Below are 7293 nucleotides of genomic sequence, written 5' to 3' on the forward strand. Positions count from 1 at the left end.
TTTGCTTGTTCAGTTGCTTTGTGGACTGCCCTCAGTTCTGCCATTTGGTTTGTCTGTCTTCCAGAAACCCTCTCACTTACATTTAGTGAGTTGTCAGGTTCCCAGTAAACTCCATATCCAGCTTGTGTACCACTTCTCCCATTGTTTCATGAGCTGCCTTCAGCACAAACTATTGGAATGTGTTCTCTACCTATACCAAAGCTCTGTCCGCATCGTCCTCTGGAGTTCATGTCGGAGTTTCCCACCAGGATCAACTATCGACGTCCTAGATCCCTGTAATCTACCTACGTAATCTACCTATTATCACTTTTTGATTTCTTTTCCTTTTCACACTCTTTAAGTATGTGATTTAATAAGCAAATGTTTTTACATTTTATGTAGTTCAGCTTTTCCATCTTTTCCCTTTATCCAGGGCTAGCTTCATGGATGTGTGGCTGTGTAGTTGCGTAGGACCCTGTGCTCAGTAGAGTCCCTCATGACTCTACTATTGCTGTCTTGAAACTTTTACTAATTTTTGAATTTATTGTTGTTGTTGTTAAGTGCCAGCAAGTTGATTCCGACCCATGGCGACCCTGTATAGGGTTTCCGAGAAGCAGCTGGTAAGCCTAAACCACAGACAGACCTTACAGTCCTAACCAGCTTTGCAGTCTAGCACATTAACTCACAGCACCACACCAGGACATCAGTTTTTGAATAAGGGACCCTATATTTACATTTTACAGTGGTTCCCCAAAATTGTGTTGCTGGTTCAGCCTTTGTGGCTGGTACTTTTCCTGTTCTGTTTAGCAATGTTTTTTACCCCAAACTTTTGAAGATATTCTCTCATTTTATTTTCTAGATGCTTTATTATTTTGCTTTTCATATATATAAACAACATATAGTTTGGCAAAACTGAGTAGCAAGCTCAAGCCTAATTGTGGAGGGGAAGGGTGATGTTACCACTGGAAGATAAAAGCTCTTAGAAGGTAAACCAATAGAGTCTTAGGGTCACAGTCTGGTCATGGACTTCCCAGAGAATTCAGAGGAACGACTTCTGTGTAAGTCAGAGGGCACGGTCATAAATGAGTCATAGGGCACTGGCCAGGGTTCTAGTTTGGACTAGGTACTAAATGACCAGATTGGGGGAGTAGTGTGCTATTTATTTTGATTCAAGGATCACCCTAGTCTTGTTCCTGTCCTCAGAAGGAGGTTACAGTAGAATACTTTTGTGGTCATTGAGGGCAGAGAAGACACTTTCTTAGCACAGTGTTAGAAAACCAAGTATAGACAAGGACCAGTTACTCTGGACATTCTGTCCCCAAGTCAGAAAGTTGGTCCAGTAGCAGCAAATATGTTGGTGTTGACCACCCTCAACATACTTGTTGCTTGCACCACAGTGCTCCAGAGTCTCAACCAACGCTGCTTGTCTGGTGCACAACGGCCCTATCAGGATGTCCCTTTACCCACGTTCTGGAGGCTCTGTGACTTTTTCTTGTGTTGGCTTTCTTGTTTCCTGTAATCCACACTTCCTTCTTCTTTGATTACTCTTTTAAATTATTGTCCATATCTCTGAGAAAGGGAGCGTGAGAGGTAAATATTGGGAAGATGTACATGTATGAAGATGTCTTTATTCTGCTCTCTCTGATTGACAATTCTATAGGTACTCTATCGCCATCCTGCTGCCATTGTTGCTTTTGAGAAGTCTGAAAACTTTCTGATTCCTGATCCTTGTACTGGACCTGTTAATTTTTTTCTCTTTGAGAGCTTGGAATCTTGTCTTTGTTCTTGGTGTTCTGGAATTCATAGTATATTGCTTGGTGTAGGACCATTGTTCTGGTCAAGGTAGGCTTTCAATCGGGAAATGTGTATCCTTTAATTCTGGAGACTTTCTGGAATACTATTGTTTGACTGTTGGAACTTCCACACTTATTTTGTAATGTTTTAATCTTCTCCTCCTGATTTTCCATCTTTTTTTTTAGTGGCTATACTTTCTGGGAGAAACCTTATTTTCTAGTCTTTTTATTCTTGTAGGGATATTTTTTGGACAGTTATTTAAAAGTTTCTTTTACATGGTTTCCTGCTCTTATTTCACAGATATAATGTAATTCCCTGGGGAATTGCCAAACAGCTACAGGCTGTTTGGCAATGGCAGCTGGCTTACTTGAGGGATTTTTGGTGGTGTTGACTGGCTTCACAGGATCTTCATCCTCAGAACTGTCTGAGTCTGAACTGTCTGAAGAACTCTCTTGGCCACAGTCTTGGCTGGAGCTGGTTTAGGGGTTGCTTTAGAGAAAACTGTTTTAGCTGGGAGTTTCTTCTTTTCCTCAGAACTTGAATCAGACTCATCGCTCCTGCCCTCACTGCTTTCCTCAGGCTGCTGCTTCTCTACAGCTTTCTTGTGGGGGCTGAGTCCCCAGAGACTTCCTTGGTTGGGGAGCAAGAAGGCGGGGGACTGATCTATAAGGGCCTGGTATTTTCTTTATGGGTTCTTCTGCTCCTCTTTCTCTTCACTAGAGGAGTCCTCACTGCTGGACTGTTCTGGCCATGGGTAGCAGCCGCTTTCACTGGAGCCCTGGCCACAATTGGTTTTTTAGGTACAGTCTTCTTAGAGGTAGCTGCTGCCTTCTCTTCCTCTGAGTCATCAGTGCTGCTACTGCTGCTGCTAGCTGCTTTGCCATTGGCTACTTCAGGTGCTACTTGAGTTTGTGCTCCTGGTTTGGCTGGGGTTTTAGCCTGAGCTTTAGTTACCACAGGTGTTGTATTTGGCTTCTGGTTCTTTGGTGCCTCATGCTCCGAGCTTGAGTCAGAATCGGAATCAGAACTAGAGCTCTCGGCTTTCTTAGGAGGAGCAGTGGCTGTCTTAGCTTGGGGCTTCACACCCTTCTGGACAGGCTGTTTCTTTTTGTCCTCCTCCTCCTCATCATCACAGGATTCTTCACTGCTACTGCTCTCTGATGCTTTGGCTGCAGCCTTTCCAGGATACTGGGGCAGACTGACCTGCTTGGCACTCGCTGCTGTCCTCGCTGCTATCACTGGATGAAGTCGTCTTCTTTGCATTCTGAATTACTGGCCCATTTGCCTGTAACTTCTGCTTTGGGGCCTTGGTGGACTTGAGCTAGAAACTATAGATGTCCAAGAGGGAAGAGGCTTTGGCATCCTGATGGGTAGCTCCTGTCGCCTTGGTGAACTTGTTAACCACTTCTGACAGCTGGTGATCATGCAGGAAGCTGAGCACCAGGGGATACAGGTCGCTAGGACCCACGTGGCACAAGCCGGCGTCCGCCATCCTCCAGGTTGAACGCGTCACTACATTTACCGACATGAAGACCATTGACTCTCAAGATTTTCTGTTGTATCTTCAATTTGTATTGGTAATTGTGGTTAAGTGCTGTTGAGTTGGTTCCAACTCATAGTAACCCTGTATAGGGTTTCCAAGGAGTGGCTGGTGAGTTTGAACTGTCAGCCTTGCAGTTCAAACTGACCTTGTGGTCCAGTGTTCATCCTATAGGGGCATACCAGGACTCCATTGGTGATTACAATCACCGCATTATTTTCTGTTACTTGCTGCATGTATCTGAAAAGCATCCCTTCCAAAATTGCAAAGTCAAATAATTAATTAGTAAAAGGAAATGGGAGTCCTGGTGTGGCACTGTGGGTTAATGCACCAGATTGCAAAGCCGTTTGAACTGCAAGCTCAGCAGTTCAAGCTTACCAGCTGCTCCTTGGAAACCCTATACAATGTTGCTGTGGGTTGGAACTGACTCGATGGCACTTAACAACAACAACAACAACAACAAGAGGAAATGACACAGGTTACCAGATAAGACCCTACCAACATCAAAAGCTCCAACATCAAAGCCAGCTTGGCAAGAAAGCAACCTACACTCCTTAAAGCAGACTAACAGTTATATAAGAACTATATCAAGAAGGTCAATTTCCATGTGCCATTTTTAGTCAGACTTCCAAAAATGTCACAGTAACTTCTTTGTTGTTGTTGTTAAGTGCTGTCAAGTCGGTTCCGACTCACAGCGACCCTGTATAGGGTTTCCAAGGAGCAGCTTCGGTACTACCTGTAGCAAAGCTGTCTGAATAAGCTTCGGCAGGACCAGTCGATTCAGAACCATCATTAATTATTCTACCTTTGGAAAAGTCTTCCTGTTTGCTATTATAAAGAGCAGGAATGTTAGCAGAAAACTGTAGCAGATCTTCAGATCTTTGCTCTTCAATAATAGTTTCATCAATTCACCCAAATGCTATTCTTTTAGCAAACGGAGGAAACAATTCTTGAATGTCAGAATAAATTTTTGTGGATTTGCCAGAGTTCTTTGTGTTCTTTCTTAGAAGTATTGTATCTCTTCCGTACGATTATCTCCTGGACATCCTCTGGATTTCTTTGTGAAACAACCCCGGGCAGTGACCTTATATACTGTGTAGCCCCTCAGGTGTCACTTGGGCTCAGTGATAGTGTAGAAATGGGCCAGGTCTGCACCCCGCTCCCGGGGAGAGCTCTTCTTCCTGCTGCCTCTGCCTCCACCATCCACCGGGGACCATCAGGGCAGTGTGGAGCTGCTGCCGTCTCCTCTGCTTTATTTTTAATGTAGCTGTGGTTGGGACCAAAGTTAGATGCTTTTTTTCCCTCTTCAGTCTGCCATCCCAACCCAGAAATGCTTATTCCTTTTTCATAATCTCAGTTGATTTGGTAGATGAAAAGAAGTTAACATTTAGATTTATGTGAAAGTAGCTACACCTTAAATTTGGAACCTAATTGCAGAATTAGGGGTTTTGTCACAGATTTGTTAATACTAACTGATAACAGCTTTAGGTATGTTTTATATTATGGTCAGCAGCGTATTCTGTCCTGAAGTAACTTGGGCAGAATATAACTAAATGAAAGGAACTGAATATAATTGCATATAAGATATTGCAGCAACAATTTTGTCCCCATCGTATTCAAACATTTTAGTTAGAAGTTCTCCTCCTCTTCTGTCCTAATTTGCCTATTTTATATATGAAAGTACAGTAATAGTTTTTAGCACCTCTAATTTTTGAAAGATTCTTGTGGCTTTGAAAAAGAATAGATATTTCTTGTGACCTATTACAAAAGAAACTGCTTTTTAAAATAAAATTCTAAATATCAAAGTCACAGTAACTTAGATCTAGAAGAGAGCTTAGAAATGATGTATATTCATCCTCTGATCTTAATCTGATCATGTTAGGTGCTGTGGCTGTGTGCTACTAAGTTGATTCTGACTCACAGCAACCCTGTGTAAGGTTTTGGAGGCTATAAATCTTTTTAGGAGCAGTAAAACTCATCTTTCTCTCCCACAGGTTGATTGGTACTTTTGAACTGCGGTTAGCAGCCCAGTTCGTAATCCAGACTTGGTTGCTGACTCATTCTAGGCTCTCCTGGTTGGTGCCTTTCTATCATTTATGATAAAGTAACATAATACAACCAGCAGGGGGAGTTCTAGTTTTCTTCTAAGCTTTCCTAAGAGCAATATTAAATTCATCTATTGCTGTAGTTATGGTGTGGCACCATAGGATAAGCACTCAACCTCAAGGTTGGCAGTTCAAACCCTGCTGCTCCATGCAAACCCTGTACAGGGTTGCTATGAGTCGGAACCAACTAGACGGCATTAGCTACAAGAAGAAGCAATATTACTAAATAATTAATGATATTGTCCGATGATTTCCTCATTCCTTTGGGTCACCTCTCTTTGGAATGGGCACAAATATGGATCTCTTCCAATCATTTGGCCAGGTAGTTGTCTTCCAAATTTCTTGGCATAGAGGAGTGAGTGCCTCCAATACTGCAATAGTTTGTTGAAAATTTTCAATTTGTATTCCATAAATTCTTGGAGCCTTGTTCTTTGCCAATGCCTTCAGTGCACCTTGAACTTCTTTTTTCAGTATCATTGGCTCTTGATCATATGTTACCTCTTGAAATGGTTGAACATCAACCGTTTCTTTTTGGTACAGTGATTCTGTGTATTAAAAAATGACTGCAACAGTATATTGACAGGAAACTGCCAGGGGTTCATACTGAATTCAGATGAGGACATGGAATGAGGGATATTATTGACGATATCAGATGGATCTTGGCGGAAAGCGGAGAATGTCAGAAAGATGTTTACCTGTTCTTTACTGACTATGCAAAGGCTTTTGACTGTGTAGATCATGACAAGCAATGGACAATATTACAGAGAATGAGTATTCTGAAACACTTAATTGTGCTCATGAGGAACCTGGACATATATAGACCAAGAGGCAGTCATTTGAACAGAACAAGGGGACATTGAATGGTTTAAAATCAGGAAATGTATGTACCAGGTCTGTATTTTTCACCATACTTATTCAATCTGTATGCTGAACAAATAATCCAAGAAGCTGAATTATATGAAGAAGAATTTGGCATCAGGATTGGAGGAAGATTCATTAGCAACCTGCAATATGCAGATGATACAAGCTTGCTTTCTGAAAGTGAAAAGGACTTAAGATGCTTGCTGATGAAGATCAGAGACCACAGTCTTCTTTATGGGTTACACCTCAATGTAAAGAAAACTAAAATGCTCACCACTGGACCAATAAATAGCATCATGATAAATAGAGAAAATATTTAAGTTGTCAGTGACTTCATTTTACTAGAATCAACCATCACCACTCATGGAAGCAGCAGTCAAGAAATCAAATGATGTATTGCTTTAGGCAAATCTGTGGCACAAGACCTCTTTAAAGTGTTAAAGAGCAAATTTACCAGTTTGAGGACTAAGATTTGCTGACCCAAGCAATGGTGTCGTCAATAACCTCATACGCATATGTAAGTTGAACAGTGAATAAGGAAAATTGTAGAAGAATTGATGCATTTGAGTCATCGTTTTGGAGGAGAATATTAAAAGTACCATGGCCTGCCAGAAGGACAAACAAATCTGTGCTGGGTAAAGTACAACCAGAATGGTTCTTAGAAGCCAAGATGGCCAGACTTCATCTCTCATACTTTGGACCTATTATCAGGAGGGATCAGTCCCTGGGGAATGACATCATGCTTGGTAAAGTATAGGTCAGCAAAAAAGAGGGAGACCCTCAATGAAATGGAGTAGCAGCAGCAATGGGCTCAAACGTTAGCAGCAGTTGTGAGAATGGCACAGGACTGGGCGGTGTTTTGTTCCATTGCTGTGGGTTGGAATCAACTCAGTGTCAACAACAGCAACAAAATATTGCCAAAAGAATGACAGCCTGTAACATGATACCAAGTAGGATAGGTACCATGTAAGATAAGAAAGAAATCCTTTCCAGAAATATCTTTTTGTATATGTA

The 7293-nt window shown here is 41.8% G+C and overlaps 1 pseudogene; it reads right to left on the reverse strand.

Annotated features, from left to right (window-relative positions):
* Positions 1-2027: 2027 nt before the first annotated feature.
* LOC102814788 lies at positions 2028-3265 on the reverse strand (annotated as a pseudogene).
* Between the last annotated feature and the right edge of the window lie 4028 nt (positions 3266-7293).

The sequence above is a fragment of the Chrysochloris asiatica genome, unplaced genomic scaffold (assembly GCF_000296735.1).
Source record: "Chrysochloris asiatica unplaced genomic scaffold, ChrAsi1.0 scaffold00033, whole genome shotgun sequence".
NCBI lineage: Eukaryota > Metazoa > Chordata > Mammalia > Afrosoricida > Chrysochloridae > Chrysochloris > Chrysochloris asiatica.